This window comes from Saccopteryx leptura, chromosome 5 (assembly GCF_036850995.1).
Source record: "Saccopteryx leptura isolate mSacLep1 chromosome 5, mSacLep1_pri_phased_curated, whole genome shotgun sequence".
In the NCBI taxonomy this organism is placed as follows: Eukaryota; Metazoa; Chordata; class Mammalia; order Chiroptera; family Emballonuridae; genus Saccopteryx; species Saccopteryx leptura.
Genome location: NC_089507.1, coordinates 98711912 through 98725017, shown reverse-complemented (window position 1 = coordinate 98725017; position 13106 = coordinate 98711912). Strand labels below are relative to the sequence as shown.

General features: G+C 40.5%; 1 pseudogene; it reads left to right on the top strand.

Annotated features, from left to right (window-relative positions):
* Window positions 1–6500: 6500 nt before the first annotated feature.
* Window positions 6501–6903, top strand: LOC136405878 (large ribosomal subunit protein eL32-like; annotated as a pseudogene).
* Window positions 6904–13106: the final 6203 nt, after the last annotated feature.

The following is a 13106-nucleotide window of genomic DNA, read 5'->3' as shown; positions in this document are numbered from 1 at the left end:
ATATCACTATCACTGTTATTTGAAAATGAAAAAATAACTCCCTTATTCTAATCATTGCCACTTGGATAATAGGCTTAGATCCTTTTTTTTTTAAGTCTTGGAAGAAATATGATTGAAGTTTACAATAATTATAGATATAAGGGATGGCACACTGAATTATCAGTGAAAGAGTTATATATTCAAGTCTGGAATCTGCCAATAAGCATCTCTTTGATTAAAGTTGGCATTTAACTTCCTTGAATCTTTTTTTTTTACCTCTTACAAAATAAATAGGTTAGATTGGATGGTATTTAAGATCCTTTCTAGTCTCTTGCTATATTTCTAAAAAAATAAATAATAATATGGTCTAAATTTAGAAGATTACTTCATAAAATCTAGGGTTGCCAACCTTAGAATCACATTATTAAGTATGAAAGATGTGAATTCAAGGCTAAAAAATAATAATACTATTTACAAAATAAGTGTCAACCTTTTGGAGCTCATTATTTTTATGTGGGATTACATTTTCTCCCTGTTTTTTGAGATACCCACTAAGTGATAGTAAATAATGAAAAAGCTCAAATGAAGAGGACAAACAGAATGCGGGAGTCAGAGGAGTAGTAAGGGAGTTCAGTGAGGCTGATGCATGAAGGCACCTGTAGCTACAAACCTGCAACTCCTGGAGGGGAGAATGTTGGAGAAAACAGCAGAACCCCTGAGTTGTTCATGAGTCACCGTAAAAAGTGGGTATTGGGGAGGGCCAATGAATGAGTGTGTGATGGGTGGTAGGACTTCCGGTTCCTTTCCCACCTTAACTGCACAATCCTATTAGCCAAGTAATGTTCCCCAATTAGAAGGGGCAGAGATCTGTCTCTAAACTAAAGTCTAGAGAAACCGAATCAGGCCAGGCTGAATGCCAGGTGCTCTCTTTTGAAGAACCCCTAAACCTGCTCACTCTCATCCACTGAACTGTGAGTTCCTTACGCACAGAAGTTCCAATCAATGTGTAGGACTTCACTCTCAATAGCGCGTAGACAGCTAAAGGCTACCAGACATGAACGGAGTTTCTAAACATGAAAGAGAAAAACCAAATTGAACAGAAAAAGAAACTCACAGGACACAGAGATCATAAAGGGGAAGAGAATTCTATAATTGTTATGCTTGGAGAAATGAGATGAACAATAAGTTATTAAATAAAAGAACAATCAGGACATAAGAAACATCTTGGAAATTCATGGACAGATCATAGAAATTTAAAATGTGATAAAGAAAATAAAACAAAATCAATGTAAAAGTTGGAAGATAAAGACTAGAATGTCTCTCACCTAGTATATAAAATAGATTAAAAAAAAGTTAGAAGGGCAATGCACTGGTCTATGATCTAACTGATGGTAATTCCAGAAAAAGTTAAGCAAGAAGGGGATAAAAAGAAAATTACTGAAGTTCAATATATGCTTGAGAATAAAGAACCTGAGGGCTCATTATGTGCTTAGCACATTGAAGGAAAAAGAAACTCAAGGGGGTGCATATTATAAAGTTGTAGAACTCCAAGGATAAATGAAATATCCTCAAGCTTCTAAGGAGTTTGGAGTGCTGGAGAACAGGTCATACACAACTAGAAATCAGCATGGAACCGGATAGCTCAAAATTAATTCCAGATGCTATAAATAAATGACTCATAACTGAGAATCTATATCTACTTGACTATCACTCAAGCATAAAAAATAAATAAAGGCATTTTTATGTTGCAAACACTAATCAATTTTCTTTTAACATTCAAGATTTCTTAGGAAGCTATGACAGTACTTGTCTCAGAAGTAATGGGTATTCATCCCAGAAAGACTCAGGTATTGGTGGCTCTCACGCAGGATCAGCATGGGTCATTCCCGGGATGAGAGCAGCGGGCAGGCCTGACAGGGAGCAAATTCCAGCTGCAGAGGAGGGAGAATCTAAAGGGACCTGATTGATTGTCTGATATAGCTGAATGCTTGGGAAAATATTGAGAAGCATGGACTAATCTGATGGGAAAAAATTAAAAATAAGTATATAGAAGACTAAGTAAATGAAAAATAAAAGGTGATTATTAACTTCAGGAAAAATCAATGTTATAAAAATTCAAATGTCGTAGATCACTACTTGTGCTGCAATGATTGACGTTTACGCGATTAAAGTAATGCAAACATTACTGATTTAAGCAAAAGTCGTCATATAACTGTAGGAAAATGGGAAATGTGAGTGTAAAAGATCTGCGTTTTATATGCCATTAGAGGAAATTAATCAATAATGATTAAAATGTATAAATCAAGAAATAACAATATAAAACAATTGAAATAAATAGAAGAATACTTTATTCTTATATTATTCTTAAAAATAGTTTTTCCCTGCTATATTATCTGTAGCAATAGGTGGTCTAAGGTAGAGGGTTGCTGTTTCTAGTGATATAAAAAGTAGTATTAGACAAGTAGGATTAGCAGCTAAACCCTGAAATCTCAGGGACTTAGCACATTTGGGTTTGTTTCTCCCCCAATTACTCTACAGATATAGCAGTTCTTTAGGGAAGTTTCCTTCAAAGTGGTGCCTCAGAGACCCTGTAGGCTCATTCACATCACCTCAATATGGTGCTTCAAAGAGCACCATGCCACTTTGATGGGGAGGAAAGAGCTGAAGAGTCCTGTGGGGGCTTTCCACCATCTCACTTCAGACTAGAAACAACACGACAGTTCATTGATCAGAAATTGTGACACAATCCCGCTAACAAGGGCAATGAGTTGGTTTTGTATGCCCAAGAAGAAAGGAGAGCCAGATATGGGTCATGTTGGTAGTTTTTGTCACTTATCTTTTAATATTTTATTTTTTTCCAACATGATTGTGCTATTTTGATGAAAATAATAAAATGTGCTCTAATAAAAATAAGTTCGTGGATGACAGAACTGTAATAGGTTATTACAGGAAATTAAGATAGTGAAGTAGACTGCAAGTAACAATCACGACTTTCCTCAGTTCTTCCCCCCATGTCAGTGCTGCTGTGAAAGCATTGGAGCCAGGCCATCACCACTTTGTTAACTCTGACACCTTTATAACATTAAGATTGTTTGGAAAATAATGAGAAAAAGTATTTATCTACCACATGTCTTATATGACAAGAAATGTGTCACAAAAGCCAAACAAATGGGGCACACTTTTTAAAATTTATTTTTTATTACTATTTTTTACTATCATTGTTCTACCATATTAATAATGGTCACAATAGTGCCTACTCATGGTTCACCCTAAAAGTAGTGTGACCTATAGCTCATCCAAAGAGAGTCATTCTCTGCACTTTCACTGCAGGTGACTTCTGATCCGCATGAACGTGCTGTCATCATCCCTCACACTGAAATGACCACTCCCATGCTATGAGCTTGAATCACATTTTTGCTATTAAACCTTCTCTGATATCCCAGAACATATGTCCTTATACATATAGAACTATTATCTGCAAAAAACTAAATTGTCATTTTAGGGGCAGAATATCAAGTGTCAGTTCTATTATTGTCTTGGGCAGTTATTTAAATCTTTTATTCTCTTTGTACTTTTCTGTGCTGATTTACTATCCCTAGGTTTGTCTTGTAAGCTTCTTGGGGTCAGGGAATGTGCCCACACCTTCTCCTGCTTCCTCCCCCCAAAGGCACCCTTTTTTATATCCTTCCCACACATCTCTCTACTATTCCTGTAAAGAGTGTTTCAGGACTTGCATATTTATTATGCAAATAAAGGGTGCCTAAATAATTGTTTTAGGACAAAAATGTCTTGTCCACAAAGCTGGCATGTGGACAGCGGTTGTCGAGCATTCTATCACCCACTCCGTGCCTGGTGGCTTCTGCAAACAGCTCCTGTAGAAAGCATGGCCAGAACTGGAGCTCCCACTGGTTCTAAGTGTCGGATGTTCAGAAAGCCGTGTTAATATAATTGCTCGCTCTAGCTTTTCCCTACTTATCAGGATATTTTAACCACCATGGGTATAAGAGAGCAAAGACAGGTCTTGAAGGAATATTTTTAAGTACCTTTACGTTGAGAAACACTGGTCGAATAGCGCTTTCTAAGATACTCGTGGTTGGAAGCTGAATCTTAAAAAACTCCAAATACTTTGTGAGTAAAAATGGACTGCTGCCATGAATGCTTTCCACAAACTCCCATGAAACTCTTAATCTAGAAAAGGGTAGAGAGAAGCAGAAGAGGAGTGAACATGGGTGGAACCCCCAGCCAGCCCCGGGTGGTGCAGAGGCCATGTCCAGTGGACATCTTCCTGCCTGAGTGTGACTGTGAGCCTCCCCACAGACATTTGGGGTTGACTTGGAGGGTGGAGTAATTTGTTCCACTTTGGCAGAAAACACATCCTGGTGTCTCTGTGTTTGGCTCAGTGATCTTCTGAGGAACAACATCATCAGTTTCAGTGGCTTTCCATAGTTTGTTGACTTTGATGCCATGGCCATTTTAGGTTGCCATGATATTGGCAGTGACTCCCAAAGGTGGTCATGAAAAAAGATTATGAGGTAATTTCTTATAGTTTCAAAGTCATTAGAGATGGGTTTGTATGACGTCATGGCAGCAGGATGGAGAGGAAACAGCCTGCAGGAGCAGAGGAGGTAGGGTTTGGGGAGGTCTATAGTATTTTTGGATGGGGGAGGTGGGTGGCTAGGTGTCTAGAGGGTCTTCATGATCATACCTCCAGGCCCCCACCTAAACCAGGGAGTTATGCAATATTAATAAATGTTCAAAATATTTTAATTGTAAATAAAATTAAACATAAATAGCAGAAATGTATATTGACTTCCTGCATACTCAGCACACTGCTTCAGCCATTACTAGTGTCCTCTCATTCTTCCTTTGCCTATGCCATCCTCATTACCCATGCCTGATGGCTTATTGCCTTTGTTACCAGTTTATGTAATTTATTTTGGGGGTTAGGTAAAATTTACACACATGGACATATTGCTGGAATCCCCACCCTATCCTTTTAATTGCCAGCTTTTGCCTTTGCGCTGGTCTCCTGATGACCCCCTGCACGTGAAGGTTAGTTGTCGACCAGGTATTGGGATGGATTCTCCATGGTGGTTCTGGGCCTCAGTCCTATGTCTATTCTTGCTTTGGAATTCCCTTAATTTCTGGCTGCTCTGCTTGAAACTAATGCTATGCTCTCACAGCTCGACACCTGTTGCCCTGAGTCGCAGGTGGCCTGGAAAGTCTACTCAGAAAAAGTGCCAGACCTCATACATCCTAGCAGTTACAGTGTCTGCCTTTCAAAGAAGGCTCTCCCCAGGTTCCTGCTTTCCTCTATCTCCCAATAAACTAAAAAAGGACTACATATGATATTCACATCTGCAGGAGGAAGTTTAGTTGAACCAAGCTGTTTGCTCTTTCTGGAAACTGGAAGTCTACCTAATAAAATGTTGAAACTTTAAACATTTCATCTGAAATTTTTGTTTTGAGTCTATAATGTTTCCAAGCACACTTACCTTTTCCATTGGCCCATGCTCATATGCTTCCACATACACGATTTGTGGGAATGTGTTTTAGACACGCTGCTGCTTAGTGAACTGGATTTGTTTTCTTTTGCTGCTATAACCAATGACCACAAACTTACTGGCTTCAACCATATACATTTTTTACCTTACAGTTCTGTAGGTCACAGGTCCAACATAAGTCTCACAAGATTAAAATCAAGGTGTCCTCAGGGCTGGTACTTTCTTGAGGGCCTGGACAGAATCTGTCTCCTGGTCATTCGGCTTCTGACGGCCCAATTTCTTGTTCCACCTCTGAGGTTGGTGACATTAGTGGAGTCCTCACATCACTAGGATTTCCTTTTCTGCTCTCTCATTCAATTTTGAGGACATTTGTGATAGTGCTGGTCCACCTGGGGATTCCAGGACAATCTTCTTATGTTAAAGTCAACTGCTTAGCAGTGTTCATTCCATCTGTACCCTTAATTCCTCCTAACACAGTCACAGGCTCTGTGGAGAGGACCTGGACATCTCTGGGCCGCCATTGTTTTGGCTATTGCACGAACAAATGTTATTTAGGTTGCTGTAATCTAACAGTTTCCCAACCCCTGTTACTTGTCTGACAGTGTTCTCTACATTCATAACCCAGACCAGCCCCTTCACCACAGAGTTCAGGGTACGTCTTCAGCATCACACGTTGGTGAGCATTTCTGTTTCCTCTGGGCCCTATGTCACGGCACACACACTGTCGTTACTGTTATAAAGGACTCAGTTAACATTCCCATACAGAAACAACACATGATATGATGCTCTCCCTCTTGCTCAAGCTCCTGCATACATCCAGCTGCTCATTTTTACCTTGCCACTGCATTTTGGGGTTCTCAGGAAACTACATTTAATAGCTAACAGAGCAGAATACTGTTCTTTCCTTTTTGAAGACAGATTCAGCAGTATCATTTGCATACTTTACATATCAAAATATATAAATACTGCTTTCTTATCACTGCCCACTAAGGCAGTAGTCATTCCCTATCCAGCATCATGCCTGCTCTGAGACCCCTGGTGAGACCCAAGATTATTAAATAAAGGACCACAAAGTTCATCCAGCACCAGCCAGACCAATATGTCAAAATTTAGTGTAACTGGTAGGAATCCATAGGCATAGACAATAGGGTACACAAGAGATTCAAGGGCCAGATCTTGGTGCCCAACATTGGTTATGGGAACAAGGGGACAAAGCACATGCTGCCCAGCGGTTTTCAGGAGTTCTTGGTTCACAGCATCAAGGAGCTTGAAGTGCTGCTGATGTTCAGCAAATCTTATGTGTTGAGATGGCTCCCAATGTCTCCTCAAAGAACCGCATAGCCATTGAGGAAGAAAAGCTCAGCTGGCCCTCAAAGTCAGCAATCCCAATGCGAGGCTGTGCAGCAAAGAAAATGAATAGACAGCTTGTGTGCACGTTGTGTTTATGTTACTGAAACCATAACATTCTGTCAAAAAACCCCAAAGTATATAAATACCAAAATCTGTACTACTCATGGCTCTCCAGCGAAACAGAATGAATACATAAAGAGATGTATAGGAAAAGATTAATTATGAAGGACTGGTTCACGATTATAGAGACTGAGAAGTTCTATCATATGATCTGTCGTCTACAGGCTGGAGGCCCTGGGAAGGTGGTAGTTGAGTTCCAGACCAAACCCAGAGGCCTGAGAATCGGAGAAGGAGGGGGGAGGGGGGTGGTGTAGGTCCTGATCTCTGTCTGAAGATCTGAGAACCAGGAGTACTGATGTCAGAGGGCAGAAGAAGGTGACCGTCCCAGCTCAAGCAGAGAGTGAATCAGCCAGCCCTTCCTCTGCCTTTTTGTCATATTCAGGTGCAATGCTGTTCAGATAATCTTCAGTGGATAACACTTTGACACAGAGTGTGCGTATTTCATACATATATATGCATATGACTACATGTGTACACACAGATATAGAATAATACATATACTGCTCTAATAAATTCTTTTAGAAACATTCCCACAGGCAAATTATAACTAATTTTCAATTAATTTTTAGTGCAATTGTGATTAAAATAGTAAATATGTTAAAGGGTAGCTTTAAATGATTTTATTTCAAAACGCTTTAAAAGGGAATTTAGAAAAATGTACTCTCAAAAATATCCCTCTCACCTATGCATTTTCTCCTGTAATGAGAGCTCTGAACCCCTCCATGGAGCAGGTCACCCCCAATAAACTTAATGTTTTGTGGCAACTAAATACTATGCAGGGGAAGTTTTTAAGGAAGCCATGTATGATCGTGGGGTTTTGATTGGGTATTTTTCTTCTCTAATCCATAAGATTTTATATACTGAGAAGGAGCACAACATGGGTAGATTTAATTTTTATTTAGGGACTTAATTAGGAAGTTTATGTTTATCAGGGGTCTTAGCTTTTGGCTAAATTCCATTGTTGGCTTCTATAAAGATTTTCATTATTATGACCATATTAAGCCCTTATCAATTTTAAGATTACTTATTATTAGAAAGGTTTATTTTATACCTGGAAAACCTAGTACATTTTATATAAATCAAGTTTCCATCAATGTTAGCTACCATAGAAGCTTCACTATTTGAAGAAGCAAGAGCTTCTCTAAAATAAACTACCATGAAACACTAACCTTGTCCTTGTTATTGATTTGTCTGGTTTAGATGAGCACGAGTGGAGAAGACTAGACAGACTGTTGTTACTTTTAGTTACTTCTAATTTATTTTAGCAAATGAGCTTTAAAAGGTGACTTTGATAAAATGGTTAGAAGTCAACAAGGAAGACTAGTGCAATCCTTGACCGTGTGAGTCCTCTCTCCCACAGTGATAGTCACAGGGGCTTATAGGGTGAGGGCTTTGCTGTTTTCTCTGGTGACCTTAACCCTGATCCAGTGCTCATTCAGCTCATTACTAGAATCACTTTAATTTTCTCACAAGGGACCAGCCTCTCTCTTTTTTTATATTTTTTTCAATAAAGAAAGGGAGTAAAGAGATGCCTCTAATGGCTCTCTGATTTGTTAATAATAGGTTTTGCTCCAAACAGAAATTGGTCCTGCGAAGGGGCTGACCTCGTTTATCCTCCTCTCAGAGCTGTGTGTGCAGCAGCAGCTTCCTCTGTTACTTGAGCTCACTTCACCAGGAGAGGTAATTACAGGGAAAATTAAATCTATGGACTGTGTCCTATTGCCTGTTACCTGCACGACACTGGAGGAGCTGGCTCCCATGTGCTCACCCCTTGTTTAGAAGATTCATGTTTATCTAATGGGAAGTCAATATTGTTGTCCGCGTGGAAGAGTCAGGGTATTGCTAACGACCCATCAGGGAGGCTTTAGCAGCCCGAGGCCATGCTTGGGCGACTCCTAGATCACTTAGCGGCTCTGAGACCCCATCTCCTCTCACGTCAGCCTGCAGCCCATCATTCATCCATTTTAACAGGCTCCACAGTGACAGAATTCAAGTATCCTACAGTGGGTAGAACTGAAACACTGTCCAGAGGGGGTTGTGGTGATAAGGGAGTGTTGTCGGCCTGGGTGTGTCAAGACTTGGCCCTGTCCAAACATGAGCTGGACTCCCGCCCTGGGAGGGTGACTGCGCACAGGCAGAGTGAGGTTGGTTTACATTTCAGAGCACCACAGGTCTGAGCACATTATGACACTCCACTCTTTCTTCTAAGTCCAGTTTGAGACAGGTAATGCAATATAATTCATATTTTATACAGAGGCAATGCTGTAATATCATGTGATATAATATTGTGATAATATGGTATAATTCATATTTTATACTGAGGCAAAGAATAAATGAGGGACTTGGTCAAAATTTTTTATATGTATTATATGTGTAGTATTAGTCAGGGGATAGTTTCATGTGATTATAAAGGAGGAAGGCAAGTCCTAAGATTGGCAGGTGAGCTGTAGACTCAGGTGGGTTCATGATTTATCTTCAGCCAGCAGTCCAGCAGGCTCAAGATACAGGAAGAGTCCACATTTCATTCTTTTGAGTCTGAAGACAGGAAAAAGCTGATTCTCAGTTCAAAGGTCACCAAGCAAAACAATTCTGTTACTTGGGGGAATGTCAGGCTTTTGTTCTATTCAGGCCTTCAACTGATTAAACAAGGCCCACCTATTTTAGAGAAGGCAATCTGATTTTCAGTTTACTGATTTTTATGTTAGTTTCATCCAGAAATACTTTCTCAGGAACACACAGACTAATGGTTGCTTGACTAGGTGGTAGCACAGTTGATAGAGCATTAGTCTGGGATGCTAAGGACCCAGGTTCAAAATCTTTAGGTAGCTGGCTTGAGTACGGGGTCACTCACTCTGCTGGAGCCCCCTGGTCAATGCACAAATGAGAAAGCAATCAATGAACAACTAAGATGCCACAATGAAGAATTGATGCTTCTCATCTCTCTCCCTTCCTGTCTGTCTGTCCCTCTTTCTCAAAAAAAAAAAAAAAAAAAAGAAAGAAAGAAAGAATAATGTTTGTGTTTGACCCAGATCTGGGCACCTCTGGTCTAAACAGGTCGATAAAAAATTAAGCACCACGTGGACTGTTGCCATATTTGGGTTCTCTACCCCACATGCTTGAGCCTCAGGGAGCACTTCCTTATCCTCTCTGAATAACCACTGTTAGGGTAGAAGGAAATGCTGCATGTAACGGGCTGCAAAGGACAAGCAAATAGCCAGTCCTCCAAGACTTCCCTTTCCACCCTGTTACACCTGCATGCCCAGCCTGGCTCTTCAGGGTTGCCTTCTTCAAGAACCCACTCATCCCCTGCCCATAATTAACACCGCTTCTTATATCACCTTCCCATTGATGGCATATTATGTACAAATGGGCTGTCTTCTGCATCCTGCAAGCCCATTAGCTCCATTCTGCAGGCAAGGAGCCCACAGTTTACAGACAATTGACAGTTGTGTCCTGAGGCTTCTATGTGTTGGAAGAACTTATCTAATATCGATTTCTCTGGATGGTTAATTAATCTTGCTCCCTCCTCGGGGGACCCAGTTTCCATTATTTCTACCTACTGTTTGTTTCTTACAGATATTTGGGGGAAATAGGGCCTCTGGGTTCACAGTCTGCTCTGTTTGGTAAGGAATGGGTCTGAACAGGCTTGGGAGAACTGCTGGACTTACAGAATACTGGGCACCGGAGGGCAAGAGTCAAGACACACACTTTCATTGTCTCTGTTTGTACCACAGACCAGAGAAGGTTGGAGGACAGGGAGTGACAGCAAGTGGCAGAGAACCTGCTGTGAGGCTGTGATACCTCAAAGCTGCAAAAGGCATGCTTAAACCAAGCATTCACCTTACAAGCAGAAGGCCACAGCCAATTTGCTGACATAAGAAACATGGAAGAAAGGATGATTTGTGGACAGATTTTGAGCATTCATGACAGGACAATAGTGGGAAATCTTTCCTTTAAAAATATATGACAAGGTAGGAGCTCCAAGTTGGAAAATCCCTCAGAAGGAGCAAATGAGAAAGGATAGTAGGAGCAGAGGATAGTGGAAAAGAAGAGAGGAGACCCAGGAATTTAAGAAGCAGAAAGAGTGAAAACAGTAACAGGAATTCTTGAGGAGAAAAGAAGGAGACTCATAAACAAAATCACTGCACTTAGTCTGCCATGCTCATGGTGAACAGGACCCACTCCTCGGGGTGATGTCTGCCCTGCCGTTGGTGCAGGGATCACCAGGCACGTGCACACCATGGGGATATTCCAGCTCATTCCATGGCCCACTCTCCTCTGGGACTATCTGCACATTTTGCATTAATCATACACGCATGGCACTTCCTGTTTAATCACTTGGCAATTATCTGGTTTATATCTTCTGTTTTCATCTCCTAAACAAGATTTGCCTCATCAGATCTTACAATTGCATTTGACATGGTAACGAATAGTTGAATTATTTGTTCCCTGCAAATGTCATTATTTACCATGTAATTTCCTGGAAGACACAGCTTGCAAGGGTTTGTATAGAATTTACTGTGCAATTATCACACTTGGCACAGTCATCCCTCACAGCTGAAATGGCCAGCGGGGTGGCCCTGCCAGGAGGCGAAGCACTGAGCCACGGTCCAGTTCAGGAAGTCGTGTATTGTTAGAGGTTGCTTCCTGAGAGTTATAACTTGTTCTATGAGCACTGGGAAACCAGCTAATTTCTCTTTGTGTTCGTTTCTTTATCCAGAACATGAAGTAACAAGAGAGAAGGAAGGTTGTAACAAATAATTAGAAAGAGCAAAGATGGATTAGAGAAGAATGCAGATTTCTTTGTGAAAAATGTCCTTTGTTTTGACTCAATTCTCCTACTGCTTAGGAGTTAGAAAAGATGGGATTCTTATAAGAGCAAGCAAATTGGGATGCCCCATCCTAGATCCTCTCTTAAGGAGAGCACAGGGACTGGAGTAAGACCATAGCCATGGTTAAATCTAACTCTGCTTACCCCATTCTTGCACATGTACAGAAAAATGTAGAATGAGAAACACATACATGCACACACTTGGAATGGTCTAACTCTAGATTCATAATCACAAACATAACAACCCAACATTTCTCTAGTCTATTCAACTCTCATTAGCCTCAAAGACTTTTTAATGGCTGGTCTTCATAACCTCCACAATCTCACCATTCACCCTGACTCTCAGCTCATCTGGCTGGCTTGGGAAGGAATCATAGGATCTCCGGCCTCCTAAGCCACCCATTTCCTAAACTCTGTACCTTTCGTTAAAGACCCATGTTTTTCAGCTGGACTACAAATTAGAAATATGTAGGCCCTACGCAGTTAGCTCAGTGGTAGAGCATGGGACTGGCATGTGGATTTCCAGGGTTTGATTCCTGTTCAGGGTGCACAGGGAGACACCCATCTGCTTCTCCAACCCTCCCTTTCTCACTTTTCTCTCTCTCTCTTCCCCTCCTGCAGCCATGGCTCAATTGGAGCGAATTGGCTCTGGGTGCTGAGGATGGCTCCATGGCCTCTACATCAGGCACTAAAAAGAGCTTGGCTGCTGAGCAACGGAGCAACAACCCAGATGGGCAGAGCATTGCTCCTAGTGGGCTTGCCAGGTGGAACTGGTCAGGGTGCATGCAGGAGTCTTTTTCTCTGCCTCCCCTCTTCTCACTGAATAAACTAACTAAATAGATAAATAAATAAGTAAATAAAAAAGAAATAACTAGAAACTTTTTTTCATTTAATTTTGTTTTTTAAATTTATTTTCTCAATTTAGGTTGACATACAATATTACTTTGGAAAAATATATGCACCGCTATGTTCACTGCAGCATTATTTACAATAGCCAAGATTTGGAACCATCCTAAGTATCCATGAATAAATGAATGGATAAAGAAGAAGTGGTACATATATACAACAAAATAGTACTCAGCCATAAATATAATGAAATCTTACAATTTGTGACAACATGAATGAACCTAGAGGATATTGTTCTGAGTGAAATATATCAGACTGAGAAATACAAATAACATATGTCTTCACTTATATGTGGAATCTTAAGAACATTATAAAAGCATAAACCAGAAATAGACTTATAGATTGATGGTTGCCAGATGGTTGGGGCTTTGCATGGCTGAGTGAAAAAGAGGAAATAAGAAATACAAACTGGTAGT